The sequence below is a fragment of the Gorilla gorilla genome, chromosome 8 (genome assembly GCF_029281585.2).
Source record: "Gorilla gorilla gorilla isolate KB3781 chromosome 8, NHGRI_mGorGor1-v2.1_pri, whole genome shotgun sequence".
NCBI lineage: Eukaryota > Metazoa > Chordata > Mammalia > Primates > Hominidae > Gorilla > Gorilla gorilla.
Genome location: NC_073232.2, coordinates 120,972,156 through 120,987,738, shown reverse-complemented (window position 1 = coordinate 120,987,738; position 15,583 = coordinate 120,972,156). Strand labels below are relative to the sequence as shown.

Here is a 15,583-nt window from a genome sequence, read left to right as displayed (position 1 = left end):
GACCTCTGCAAGCCAAGGAAGAGGCCTGAAACAGATCCTTTACTCACAGCCTTCAAAAGAAACCAACACTGCTTCAGCTCGATCTCTGACTTGTAGCCACCGGTTAACCCATAGTATTATCATTACAGAGAGCCCACATGAGTCTCAGTCTGGGTGCTAAATACCACTTTTGTTTAATGCTTCCCTTTTGTTTCTCAAACATCAAATCCTTCTTTTTATCCACACAAAACATCTTATGATGCTAACCAAGACAATAGATTACTATTGACAAGTTTGTCAGTTCTCAGTTCATGGATGTGGTGTTGCCTCCTTTCCCTATTACCCCTCTACTAACCTACAAAGGCAGATGGGGTATGATATGGTTTGGGTTTTTGTCCTGACCCAAATATCCTGTCATATTGTAATCCCCAAGGTTGGAGGATGGGCCTGTTGGAAGGTGATTAGATTATGGGGGTGGATTCCTCCCTTGCTGTTCTCATGAGAGCGAGTGAGTTCTCATGATATCTGGTGGTTTAAAAGTGTGTGCCACCTCCCCCTATTCTCTATTCCTCCTGCTCTGCCATATAAGATGAGCCCTTTGCCTTCTATTATGATTGTAAGTTTCCTGGGGCCCCCCAGCCATGCTTCCTGTACAGCCTAAAAAACTAGGAGTCAATTAGACATATTTTCATTTTAAATGACCCAATCTCAGGTATCTTTATAGCAATGTGAGAATAAACTAAATTGGTACAGATAGGGGGGCATTGCTATAAAGATACCTGAAAATGTAGAAGCAGCTTTGGAACTGGATAATGGGCAGAGGTTTGAACAGTTTGGAGAGCTCAGAAGAAGAAAGGAAGATGAGAGAAAGTTTGGAATTTCTTAGAGACTTGTAAATTTGTTGTGATTAAAGTGCTGATAGTGATATGCACAATGAAATCCATGCTAAGGTGATTTTAGATGAAGATGAAGAACTTACTGGGAACTGGAGCAGAGGCCACTTTGTTATGCATTAGCAAAGAGGTTGGAGGCATTGCGCTTCCATGCTAGAGATCTGTGGAACTTTGAACTTGAGAGAGATGATTTAGAGTATCTGAAGGAAGAAATTTCTAAGCAGCAATACAATCAAGATGTGGCCTGGGTGCTTCTAGCATTCTATGCTCAAATTTGTGAGTCAAAAAATGATATAAAATTGAAACTTATTTTTAAAAGGGAAGCAGAGCATACAAGTTTGAAAAATGTGCAGCCTGGTCATATGGGAGAAAAGAAAACCCATTTTGTGGGGAGGAATTCTAGAAAGCTGCAGAAATTTGCACAAGTAAAGAGGAGCCAAATGTTGACAACTAAGGTAATGGGAAAAATGCCTTGAAGGCATTTCAGAGACCTTCGTGGCAGGCCCTTCCATCACAGGCCCAGAGACCTAGGAGGGAAGAACAGTTTCATGGGCCAGGCCCAGAACCCACTGCTCTGTGCAGCATCAGGACATGGCACCCTCTATCATGGCTGCTCCAGCTCCAGCAGTGGCTAAAAGGGACCAATGTATAGCTTGAGCCGTTGCTTCAGAGGGTGCAAGCCAAAAGCTTAGGTGGCTTCCACATAGTGTTAGGCCTGTGGGTAGAGAGAAGGCAAGAGTTGTAGCTTGGGATCTGTATTAGTTTGTTTTCATACTGCTGATAAAGACATACCCGAGACTGTGTAATTTATAAAGAAAAAGATATTTAATGGACTCACAGTTCCATGTGGCTGGGGAGGCCTCACAATCATGGCAGAAGGTGAAAGCATGTCTTACATGACAGCAAACAAGAGAGAATGAGAGCCAAGTGAAAGAGGTTTCCCCTTGTAAAACCATCAGATCTCATGAGACTTATTCACTAACATGAGAAGAGTGTGAGGGGAACCACCCCCATGATTCAATTATCTCCCACTGGGTCCCTCCAAAAACACATGGGAATTAAAAGAGCTGCAATTTAAGATGAGATTTGGGTGGAGACATAGCCAAACCATATCATTCTGCCTTTGGCCCCTCCCGAATCTCATGTCCTCATATTTCAAATCCAATCATTCCTTCAGCATTAACTCAAAAGTCCACAGTCCGAGGTCTCATCTGAGACAAGGCAAGTCCCTTCTCCCTATGAGCCTGTAAAATCAAAAGCAAGTTAGTTATTTCCTAGACACAATGGTGGTACAGGCATTGCATAAATATACCCATTCCAAATGGGAGAAATTGGCCAAACCTGGGGCTAAAGGTTACATGCAACTCCAAAATCCAGAGCAGACAAATCTTAAAGCTCCCAAATGATCTCCTTTGACTCCATGTCTTACATCCAGATCACACTGATGCAAGAGATGGGTTCCAATGGACTTGGGCCTTTGGCCCTGTGTCTTTTCAGGGTACAGCCTCCTTCCCAGCTTCTTTCATGGGCTGGCATTGAGTGTCTGTGGCTTTTCCAGGCACACAGTGCAGTCTGTCAGTGGATCTATGATTCTGGGGTTTATAGGATGGTGGCCTTCTTCTCACAGCTCCACTAGGCACTGTCCCAGTGGAGACTCTGTGTGGAGGCTCTGACCCCATATTTTCCTTCCACACTGCCTAGCAGAGGTTCTCCATGAGGGCCCTGCTCCTGCAGCAAACTTCTGCCTGGACATCCAGGCTTTTTCATACATCCTCTGAAGTCTAGGATGGGTTCTCAAACCTCAGTTCTTGACTTCTGTGTACCTGCAGGCTCAACAGCACATGGAAGCTGCCAAGGCTTGAGGCTAGCAACCTCTGAAGCCAAGCCTGAGTTGTACCTTGGCCTCTTTTAGACATGGCTAGAGTGGCTGGAACTCAAGGAACGAAGTCCCTAGGCTGCACACAGCAGGGGGGCCCTGGGCCACGCCCATGAGACCATTTTTCCTCCTAGGCCTCCAGGCCTGTGATAGGAGGACCTATGGCAATGGTCTCTGACATGTGCTGGAGACATCTTCCCCATTTTCTTGGTCATTAACATTTGGCTCCTTGTTACTTATGCAAATTTCTGCAGCTGGCTTGAATTTTTACTCAGGAAATTTTGTTTTCTTTTTTAATTGCATTTTCAGGCTACAAATTTTTTGAAATTTTATACTCTGTTTCCCTTTTATAACTGAATGCTTTTAACAGCACCCAAGTCACGTCTTGAATGCTTTGCTGCTTAGAACGTTCTTTTGCCAAATACCCTAAATCAACTCCCTCTAGTTCAAAGTTCCATAGATCTCTAGGGTGTGGCAAAATACCATCAGTCTCTTTGCATAGCAAGAGTCACCTTTACTTCAGTTCCCAACAAATTCCTCATCACCATCTGAGACCACCTCAACCTGGATTTCATTGTTCATATCATTATCAGCATTTCAGTCAATGCCATTCAACAAGTCTCTATAAAGTTCCAAGCTTTCCCACACGTTCCCGTCTTCTTCTGAGCCCTCCAAACTGTTCCAACCTCTGCCTGTTACACAGATCCAAAGTCACTTCCACATTTTTGGGAATCTTTACAGCAGTGCCCCACTCTACTGGTACCAACTTACTCTATTAGCCCATTTTCACACTGCTGATGAAGACATACCTGAGACTGGGTAATTTATAAAGAAAAAGATTCAAGATGAGACTTAAGTGGGAGACACAGCCAAACCATATGAGGAGCCATTGACTAGATTTCAGTGGATGAATGTAAACAGCTGAATATCCAGGCAGAAGCTGCTGCATGGGTGAAGCTGTCATGTAGAACCTCTACTAGGGCAGTGCAGAGGGGAAATGTGGGTTGGAGCCCCCACACAGAGCTCCCACTATTAGGCTGCCTAGTGGGGCTTTGAGAAGAAGGCCGCTGTCCTCCAGATCCCAGAATGGTAGATACACTGACAACTTGCACCATGCACCTGGAAAAGCCCAGACACTCAATGCCAGCCTGCGAAAGCAGCCTCAGGGGCTGTACCCTGAAGAGCCACAGCAGCAGAGCTGTTCAAAGCCTTGGGAGCCCAACCCTTGTGTCAGTGTGGCCTGTGTGAGACACGGACTTAAAGGAGATTATTTTGGAGCTTTATTTAATGACTGCCCTGCTGGATTTTGGAATTATATGGGCCCTGTAGCCCCTTTGTTTTGGCCAATTTCTCCCTTTTGGAAAGGGAGTATTTACCCCACACCTCTATCCCCATTGTATCTTGGAAGTAATGAAATTGTGTTTTTTTGTTTTTGTTTTTTGTTTTTGAGACAGAGTCTTGCTCTGTCACCAGGCTGGAGTGCAGTGGCACAATCTCAGCTCACTGCAATCTCTGCCTCCCAAGTTCAAGCGATTCTCCTGCCTCAGCCTTCCAAGTAGCTGGGATTACAGGTCCGCGCCACCACACCCAGCTAATTTTTGTGTGTGTGTGTTTTTACTAGAGACGGTGCTTCACCATGTTGGCCAGGATGGTCTCGAACTCCTGACCTAATGATCCATCTGTCTTGGCCTCCCAAAGTGCTGGGATTACAGGCATAAGCCACTGTGCCTGACCCTTGTTTTTTATTTTATATGTTCACAGGGGAAACGGACTAGCTTTGTCTCAGGTGACATTTTGGACTTTTGAGTTAATGCTGGAATGAGTTAAAACTTTGGGGAACCATTGAGAAGGAATGATTATATTTTGACATGTGAAAAAGACATGAGATTTGGAAGGGGCCCAGGACAGAAAGACATGGTTTGGAGTTGTGTCTCCACCCAAATATCATGTAGAATTATAATCCCCAATGTTGGAGCAGTGGCCTGGTGGCGGATGATTAAATCATGGGGACAGATATCCCCCCCTTGCCGTTTTCATGATAGTGAGTGAGTTCTCACAAGATCTGTTTCTTTAAAAGTGTGTAGCATTTCCCCCTGATCTCTCTTCCTCCTACTCTGGCCATGTAAGACATGCCCTTTGCATTCCAACATGATTGTAAATTTCCTGAGGCTTCCTCAGCCATGCTTCATGTATATCCTGCAGAACTGTGAGTCAGTTAAACCTCTTTTCTTTATAAATTACCCAGTCTCAGGTAGTTCTTTATAGCAATGTGAGAACAGACTAATATGGGTGGAAGGTGGTTAAAATTTGTGCTGGGAGGAACAAGTGGCTTGTTGGCATTGGACTAGTATTGCTTACCTGCTGAGAAGAAGCAGGTAAGTTTCCAAGTTATTATTTGTACTACAGTATTAAGTTTGGACATCACATAATGATGTTTTGTATTATGCTTTTATTTTCTAGAAGTAAATAAAGTCATAATGAAAACATAATGCTATCTATGGGAAATATTATGTGTGAACAGGGCTAGTGTAGCTCTAAGACCTACATGTGGATTGTTCTACAACAGATGATGTCTACCTCTAGGCCAGGCAGAGAATTAGGTGGTAACAGATAAGGGAATTGTATCTCTAGCCACAGAGGCTAGAACATTACCTCAAATGGAAGATTTTCACTGAGGTTTGAGAATATGCCAGGTATGTGAAGAGAATATTCAACATAAATAATTGCCCAATTTGTATATATTTTCATGAGGAGAAAAATATAATTTAGAAAGTCAACTTAGGAAACAAATAATTCAATCTATTTAACAGATATATTTAGTAGGCAAAACACTTATTTAGTTAAGGTGGAGAGAATGATTTAAATGCAATGTATTTATCCTATTGACATATTTTTCCAGTTCTATTCTCAAATAATCTGCAAGACAGGGAGGTTGGGCTTGATTTATCTGTTAGGGGTTTTGTACAGACCTGTCATGGACTCTGAGAGCCGGTGACTCAACATCGTGCTTTGTGGACTGTGCAGGAAACACAGGATCCTGAAGGTGGACAGAAAAAAATCTCTAGTTTTTATTTGCAATTAGTATTTATCTACTCCAATAACCAGTCTGCTTTGGAAATATTCCCTGTGCCTTCCTTAAAGATTAACTGCTTTTTAAAAAGCTATGGTAAACAGTTAACATTTTTGTCCTCTATAATGTCATTTACCTGAGACTTCCTTTCAGGTGGTGTCTCAGGGGACCATCGGAAATATTTGAAGTTATCCATGACTAAATTTATGTTGGCGCCATTACTACCTGAAGCACTGAAATGAAAGAAATTTCAGTAAGCATTTTACTCAGAGAATTATTCTGACAACCTTTCAAAACATTTAATGTTGTGTTAACAGGTGATGGATCTGGTTATCCTTGGAAAGAGAAATAAATTCACACAGCATGTTATAGATCAATATTAATGGTCTGGTTAAATGTCTATAGCAGTTGCAGAAATAGGCTCTTTCATGAAGTTTTCAAGACATCTTAAGCCTGTTTGAAGTCTTGGTAATTTTTTATGCTTCATGATATCATTATGTTTATCATCATCATCAAAATAATAAATATGAAAATACGTACTGATACATACCAGACTCTGGCCTAAGGACTTTAACTACATTATTTAATTATCTACAACATGCATTTAGGCATGTACACACACACACACACACACACACACACACAACATGAAATAGCTATTTTTATCGTCACTATTTTACAGGCAAAACATAGAAAGACTAAGTAACTTGTCCCAGGAAACTAATAAGAGCAGAGTCAGGATTTTGTGTCTTTTTGAATCAGTCTCAGGGTTTATCTATGGGCCACATCACATCTTATCTGAAAGACTATCTGAAACCTTTAAAGCAAAGGTCTTGGAACCTGTCCCAACCATCAATTAACTTTTTCCTTTGTCCTTGAGACATACTTGTATTACAGAGCGTAGGACTAAACTTTTCTTTTCTTTTTTTTTTTTTTCGAGACAGAGTCTCACTCTGTCACCCACGCTGGAGTGCAATGATACAATCTCGGCTCACTGAAACCTCTGCCTCCCAGGTTCAAGCAATTCTTCCTGCCTCAGCCTCCCAAGTAGCTGAGATTACAGGTGCCCGCCATCATGCCCAGCTAATTTTTGTATTTTTAGTAGAGACGGGGTTTTGCCATGTTGGCCAGTCTTGTCTCAAACTCCTGACCTCAGGTGATCCGCCCGCCTGGGCCTCCCAAAGTGGTGGGATTATAGGCGTGAGCCACTGTGCCTGGCCAGGATTAACCTTTTAATACCTAAATTCTTAGTGTTTCTTCTTTGCCAAAGAATGTAATTACAAGGGATGTGAAAGTATTTGTTCTATACTTATTATATGCCAGGTTTTGACATCGCTTATTTTATTCTCAAAGCAATCATGAAATGTTATTTTATTAATTTTGGATACGGTGTAACTGAGGCTCAGAAAAGTGAAGTAACTTCCCCAAGGCCATAGTAAAATTGCAAAGATCGGACAGAAACCCAAGAGTCCTGGGCTAACCACTAAGCAATCCTATCTCTAACACAGTTGTTAACAGTCATTCACTTCTTGGTGTCAAGACTTGAGACAAGGCTGAGATACAGAAAAATGAGGGGAAACTGAGAGTATTAAAAGCTTAGCGGGACAGAAGTGGGGCTAAGGCACAAGGGATTTGTGAGGTATATGAAGAAAGGTAGCAGGCACATGGGTTGGTGGGCAGGGAAGTGAAACCAAGAGTGGGGGGTAGGGACTGTGCAGGCGCTGCTGTGTATTTGTCTCAGGCTGGCTCCAGAAATGAAACGAGGAGGGAAAAAATAATCTGTGCAGTGCTGCTTATTCCAGATAAAGACTATTGCTCCTGTTCCTCCCTCTCTATTTAATAGCTTAAGTAAGACCCACCCTTATATGGAAGTCTCCCAGCATACCTCCGCTGTTGCCTAGGGGATTGGCGAGAATGATGATAGGAAGATTCTGTTCTGGTGGGAGAGGGTGAAGTCACAATGCAGTATTTTATTTTTCTCCATGTTTCGGTTGTTATTGTCACAGCTGATAAACCCATAAATACAATTTGCTATTTCAACTATGTACACATTATATACTATAATTAAAAAATAAGAAAACCCTGGATAAATAAAATCACAGACAAATAATGTAGCCAGAAATAATAATAATAATAATAAAAGGTAGCTGTTCAGTAAGAACATCCCATTTCTAAAATGAGTGTGGGAGAGGGACCTTCAGATGAGAAAATTTGGATCAGGACCGGGGTCTCATAGAGCACTGGCCGCTCTGAGATTTGGCTCCTGACAATTGGTTTTAAACACATGGCTGTCGAGCTGGTATTGAACCCTTGAAGAAAAATATAATGCTCAGGATGGTTCCTACCCAATGTATTTCTTTTCAGACTTTGCCCCACTTCAGTGACATAAGTACCATCTTGGAATGGGCGTCAATTTTACATAATGTGGAATAAAATCTAATACGCAAAATAAATTTGCCTTAATCAAAGAGATTCAAAATTAAAAATAGATGGCATTACAATTTATCTGGTCTCTAACCGATTCCAACCAAGTCAACTTAATCAAATCTGAAATTAGTGATTCATTAATCCCATCTACTTCTTGAAAAGTAAACAATGCTGGCTTTCTTAAAATGGGTATTGGTTAATTGCATAAGAAAAGCAGGCTTAATTGCATAAGAAAAGACAAAACTTGAGAATGTTTTGTCAGGCCCATGCTCCATCCAATGCAGTGTGTGTATACATATATTCTGAGGACGAAGTATATGCAGTCATTTCTGTGATAATATTATATTTTAAAAACATGAATTTCTTCTAATAACTGATATACTAGGGATTGATTTGAGCACAACACAAATTTTGTGTTTGCCTATGCATATTGTTGTTCATGTGAAATACTATGTGAACTTAGAAAGCTTCACCAAGCTGAACAGACTCTGTAGAAATATACAAAACAAGCATACCTGCATACACCTCAAACACCTATAAGCTACCTCAGTTCACTGCAGGTGTGTTTTGAGCCACATTCATGCACATCTGGTGTTATAACTTTCTGTCTGATTTCAGACAACACTCCTTCTACTACTTTAGAATTACTCACAAGCTACACCCTTCAAGTGCCTGCTTCCACAAGCAAACTTCAGCTCTCTTAAAGGTAAAGTGTCACATTTATTAGGGATTATGTATTTCTTAACTATTTTATATATGCAAAACTGTGCTACTATCCTTTTTGAATGCTCTTATCTTTCCCACCCCCACCCCCCAACCACTAATGATGTTTTTGAGTGTCAGGCCACTAATCCCATTTTCCCCCATAATTCTTGTTGCTTTTACGACCTTTTTTTTTTTTTTTTTTTTCTTGAGATGGAGTCTCGCTCTGTCACCCAGGCTGGAGTGCAGTGGTGAGTAAGGATATTCAGTCCCACATTATTTAATTTCTGAAACCATTAAAATAGCTTCAGAAGTTCAACAACAGGAAAATGGTTAAGTAAGCCACAGTTTATTCATTAGAAGAAATAACAAGCAGCAATTTAATGGCTAGACAGACCATATAGCAGAGTGAAACATGGTTATACTAGGCCAAGTGAAAAAAGGTAAAAAATTAAATGAACACTGACAGTGACTTTTAAGAACACTTACAGGGACAAGGAAATGTTTGAAAAAAAAAAAACGTGCTGAAAAAAACTAGTTTAAGGCCAGTGAATGCTATTATGAACATGTGTAATACACATTAGAGAGATGGGGAGCATGAGTGGTGTTAGCCAACTGTGGAAAACTGCTGTGTGATGTTCAGATAATGAATGTAATAAACCACTCCAGGAAGACCATCTGTATGTTGTTCACTGTTCTGATTCAAGCCAGACAAATGCTCATATAGAAGGTTCACACCCCTACCACAAATCCTCTCTGACAAATCATAATCATGTTACATAAACAACAAACCCAGAATCATTGGGAAGCAGGCAGAAGATGGAGCAAGCATAGTATTAGAAGTGGACATGGTCTGGAAATAGAGATAAATTGTTTTGAAGGTAATCTTGTACCCATGCTTGAGAAATAAACTCAGTACCTTCACTACCAGTACCACCAAAGGCGTTTTGAAAGAGCTATGTTTAAAAATATGTTAATACATATTTGTTGAGAGAAAGTGGGGCCAGGACCTATATTGCATGTATGCGAGGCTACATTTTCTGCATTTTCTGCTTATTTTCATAATTACCCTGTGAACTAGCTGTATGTCTTTTTGTATAAATGGGAAACATGAGTCTCAGAGAAGTTAAGTGACTTGCCTAAAGACATAGTTAATATGTGATTGGCCAAGATTCAAACTCCATTCTTTCTCCATAATTCTTGTCCTGCCCATGGAACTAAGCTAAAAATGGAAGAATGGAACTAAGGGGACAAGTTATTCACTTATGCACATACATTTCCATGTCCCTGTCAAGGTTTAGTTTCTTGTCTGTCACTCTGTCTTGATCTCTTGTCCTCGTTTTATTTCTATTTCTGCCATCTTGCCATATGTAAATATCTTGCCATTTACTTATCTTTCTGCAAATAGGCAGATTGATATGGACCAATTTGAGAAAACTGTGTTAGACCATTCACGATCATCTGTGCCCTTGAAAAAAATCTTGAAAAAAATTCTTGGGAAAATAAGTTGATTTACCCTCTGAAGGATTTGAAAAATAGTTCTTAAGGTTGGATTTTCTTACACTATCTGTCAACATGGAGCACCATCATATATATGATTAGGAGTAAAAAAGATTAGTTTCCCAGCACTTTGGGAGGCTGAGGCAGGAAGATCACAAGGTCAAGAGATGGAGACCATCCTGGCCAACATGGTGAAACCCCTTCTCTACTAAAAATACAAACATTAATTGGGCACGGTGGTGGGCACCTGTAGTCCCGGCTGTTGGAAAGGTTGAGGCAGGAGAATTGCTTGAACCCAGGAGGCGGAAGTTGCAGTGAGCCAGATCGCGCCACTGCACTCCAGCCTGGGCAACAGAGTGAGATTCTGTCTCAAAAAAAAAAAAAAAAAAAAAAAAAAAAAAGATTAGCTCAGCAGAAGGAAAGCTAGTGATTCGTGATAGTATATCAGATTTGTATCGTGAGGGTATGATACATGTATTAGCCCTGTGAAACAATCTCTTCTCTTGCACTTATTTGGTGCCAGTCAAAACAGTATTGGAAATTGAGCCTCTTTACTGACCAAGGTTGCAGTGAATCACTGCCTTCTACCTTATACTAACAGTAAGCCGAAGCGATTTAGTTTTCTCTTTATCCTTAAAAGAAATGCAATTTAGAAAGATAACTGAGATGGCAATAATATTATTGGAGATAATGAATTCACTTATAAAGTTTCAAAGGAGAACCAGTTAACTATAGTCTTGAATGTTTTGTTTATAACTTTATATGATGCTGAAATGCAACAAATTATGCTTTGGTATATATGTTGTTAGGAAAGTTAAAAATGCTACCTGGATGTTATTTTAGTAAAGATATGAAAGCGGTTCAAGCTGATCTCCACAGATATAATTTCATTTTCATTTTATGGTTGGATGATTTGAATAACATTCAACAAATTTCAATTTAAGGAAAAATACTCAGCTTATCATTAAGCAGGGCTTTCAAAATGTTGCAAATAAATATGAAACCCAGTTAATGTCTACAGAAGAAAAGAACATACAGTAAAGTAATACATTGAGTGAGAGGAGAACATTCAGTATATTATTGTATTAGGAACATGGTTAGACTGTATTGTGAAAGTTAATTTAATTACCTAATATTTTTGATTAACTATAGAAGTAGAAACTAATTGGGTTCCTGCTGTGAAATATATAAAATTAATATACAAGTGAGGACACACAAAGCCCCTTTTAATAATGACCATTTATGACTTTAAGCAGGCTATCTCCCTGATAATAAATGATTTACCTTGTATTTGCTCATTCTTTTTTTCTGTTGCAGACTTTAGTCATTGGCACCTGGCTGTGACAAACATTCTTAATTCATGTGTCATGAGTGTTTTGCTTTAGGATGCTGATGCTGACTTTTCTCTGTGGTGCAAATGTTGCTACGAAGTCCAGTAAATGTTCAATTGCACTTTTAGTACTATTCTCATTTGACTGTCCTTCCAGCTATGGTCAGAGTTGCTATTTTAGGGCCTGTCATTATAGCTTACTTGACATTTGAATTTCTAGTTGGCCCAAAACACTTGTTCAATCTCAGCAGCTCCACCTCTTTTCAAATCCTGCGGAATAGATGGGCCTATTTATCTTGCCCTCACGTCATGTCCAACTAGGCACACTACTACATTCACATGTAAACATCAGAGTAATCTTTAAGGTATTGGTCTGCATTTGTGCAACCCCCTCTGGATGTGATTTAAAAGCTAAACTGTGCCATGAGGTAGGGTGGTTTATGACAGCTTAGAGATGGGAGGTGGTCTGAGATGATGCCTCAAATCATTGAATAGTGATTCACGTGGCATTTAAACAAATCATCTCAAACTCATTATATTCTACCATAAAATTGCTCATCTGAAGTTGATAGATTCAGAGAAAACCAGCTTCTATTAGGTTGGTGCAAAAATAATTGCAGTTTTTGCCAGGTAAAAATAATGACAAAAACTGCAATTACTTTTGCACCAACCTAATAGTAGGGGTCAGTGACTCATTTTGCTTCAGAGGATTGCTGCACTTAATCAAAATTCGTTTCCATGGGCCTTCCTGGCTAGAGTGACAGTTGCGGAAAATTGTGTTTCTTTATTGATTTTTTTTCTCTTTCCTTCACCTTAGTCTCTTCCTCTTCTACTTGGCTGTGCTTATGAAAGGTCTTCATTTCATATGTCACATCATGCATTCCTTCCATGTTCCTGCTTTGAATCCTATGTTTTTGCTATTTTGAATTAAAATGGCTGGTTTTAAAAGGCTATCTCCACGTGGAATTTTTAACTGCTGCAGCTCACTCTCAGCCCAAAATCCTACAGCCTCCTCTGATTCATGGAGCTTTCCAGGGAGCTCCTCAAAACACCTCCTTCTTAGGATTCATCATCTCATTAGTGACATCACCATCTCCTTGGCTATTCAGGCCAGAGACCTTCTGCTATGGCTTGAATGTTTTTGTCATCTCCAAAATTCATGCTCAAACCTAATTCCCAGCTCAATAGTACCATGAGGCATGGCCTTTGAATTCGTGAATGAGATTAGGCAACTTTATAAAAGGGCTAGATGGAGGAAGTTCATCCCTTTTGCCCTTCTGCTTTCTTCCATGTGAGGACACAGAATGGGTCCCCTTTTCCCTTTTTGCCTTCTACTGTGTAAAGACATGGCGTTTCTTTTGTCTGGATGACTCAGCTTTCAAGGTGTCATCTTGGAAGCAGAGTATTCCTCACCAGACAACAGAATCTGATGGTGCCTTGATCTTGGACTTCCCAGCCTCCAGAATTATGAGAAAATAAATTTGTAGGTTTAAAAAAATAAATTTTGGTTCTTTATAAGTGTGTCTTAGACATTTTGTCATAATAGTATAAAATCAACTAAGAAACCCTCTTTTCTCCTCCTTCTTTCTAAATTAGTCACTGACTCCTGTTAATTATACATTTATTTATTTTCACAATGTCACTCTGCCTACACCTCCACCTCCTACGTACATCAGCACACACACATGCATACTCACACATTAAAAGATTTGTCACCTGCTATATTTCTTGCCTGGATACTACAACAGCTTTCAACCTTCTTTCTCTGCCTTCAGCCTTACTGGAGCCAGTGTTACCAGCTGTAAACACAACAGACCACTCCTGATGTAATATGTCTGCTGAGGACTGGGAAGAAAACGCCATAGGCCTCTATCCATGCTCTATGATCCAAGGGCTTTGGCTGGGGAAGGGGTGAGTTGAAAGTCAGGGTTGGGTCTAAGCTGTGAGTTTGCTAAGACCTCCAGACGTATTTTCTGCCTTCGGAAATCAAGATTGTGGCTATACCAGACCATTAACTTCTACAAAGTAGAGGCAAATCCTGGGTTGTCAGAATAGTACTTACTAGTGTCATGTTAATGCTGGGTGAGAATGAAAGCAGAAATTGTATATTCGTTTAGATAGAGAAGAGGCAGAAAAAAGAAAATGCCTGAAAAAGGCAAGTCATTCAACCTGGGGGCATCTGCGGGCTATTAGGAAACTCTTTTAAAATTATTTTCATCACCTACTTATCCTTGGTGACTGAAATTCCACATAAAGATTTATTCTTCTGGCCTAATGTACTGTTTTCTCTCTCTCTCTCTCTCTCTCTCTCTCTCTCTATAGATATATATATATATATATCTATATATATAGATATACATATCTATATATATAGATAGATATATCTCTATCTATCTGTCTATATGCCTTTCTCATATATATACACATACACATATATATATATGCCTTTTTCTTTCTCTCTCTCACTGTCTCTCTCTCTCTGTGTATATATATATATATATATATTCCCTGAGAAAGGTGATATATTTTGTGAAGTTATTCCTTAACTTTTTATCTTTCCTTCCAATCTTCCCACTGGCCTTTTTTTTTTCTCTCTCTCTCTCTCGCTTTTTTTTTTTCTTAAATTCACTAACAGTTGAGCACCCACTCTGTGTTACATAGCCGTGAAGAAGTTAAATAGCAGACCATTCAAGTGGAAACTCGAAGTGGATCACTTTGGGTGTCCGCTTGGCATTAAAGACTGATGTCCAGAGGTGCAAAGGGGCTGATTGAGGATTAGAGGCATATTAGTATCTGATTTCAGGGTTTCTACGTCCAGTTCTGCATTTTGATGTTATTGCTCTTAATTCTCCCACTATAAACCACCTTAGTTTAGCTCACTAAACTAAGTTTATTTTCAATATTTGCCCTATCTTTGTTTCATATATCTATATTTAACAATATATCTGTATACATCTATATATTTCTTATCTGCTACATATAGATAATAACTGTAAAAATAAAAAATATAAATACAATGAAAATAAAATAATGTTATCAAACCTAACTTGACATAATAGCTTCAAACTGAGACTTTGCCTTTATTAAAACAAAATAATTAAAATAATTGTAAAGGACAAACTTTCTTCATTTAGGTGATTCAGTTCACAGCAATGGCTCTTAACCTTTATTACCCATTATCATCACCTGAGGAAGCTTTTAAAAATTAACTTTTGCGTAGGGTTCCAGAAAGTCTTATTAAATTGGGAGAATAATCCTGGCATTAATCATCTAAAAAATTTCTCAATTAATGATAATTTGCACAGTCAGGCTGAGGCACTGCTAGCTCAGGAGCAAAGACCCCAGATTCTAGGATCAGACTGCCTAGGTTCAAATCCTGCTTTATCACTGTGTGACCTTGGTCTTTTACTTTGCTAAGCTTCAACTTTCTTATCTGTAAAATAGAAATGAATATGTATCCATGTCATAAGGCTGTATGAGAATTAGTTGAGTTAATAAACAGAAAACACAGAACAAAGTCTTGTATATGATAAATGTTAAATGAGTGTTTAGTTTAATTGTTATTTTTATCAATGTTTGGGTTCTTGCAGCATTTGAGGTTATCTTGAATGCACAGAAAGACATAATTTCCAGACTTTGCAGCAACAATCCTTTGCTAAAGAATTTTCCCCAAAGTAGTAAAAATACACAGTAAGTACTTTGTGACAGGGTGATGGGAGGCTTACAGGAACCATGCCTGTATGTTCTCCACAACCAGCTATCATGTTAGAGTCCAGTCAGCATAAAGGTACCAGACTCTGGAAGTA

At 39.5% G+C, this 15,583-nt stretch overlaps 1 long non-coding RNA gene across 1 annotated transcript in view; it reads right to left on the bottom strand.

The window, feature by feature from the left end:
* LOC134759183 (uncharacterized) overlaps nucleotides 1-7,717 on the bottom strand; it is a 133,709-nt gene extending 125,992 nt beyond the window's left edge. The window contains exons 1-2 of the long non-coding RNA XR_010135123.1: nucleotides 7,678-7,717; nucleotides 5,718-5,785 (exon numbers count right to left, since the gene is read on the bottom strand). This is a non-coding gene — a long non-coding RNA (uncharacterized lncRNA). The remainder of the gene's footprint in view (nucleotides 1-5,717; nucleotides 5,786-7,677) is intronic.
* Between the last annotated feature and the right edge of the window lie 7,866 nt (nucleotides 7,718-15,583).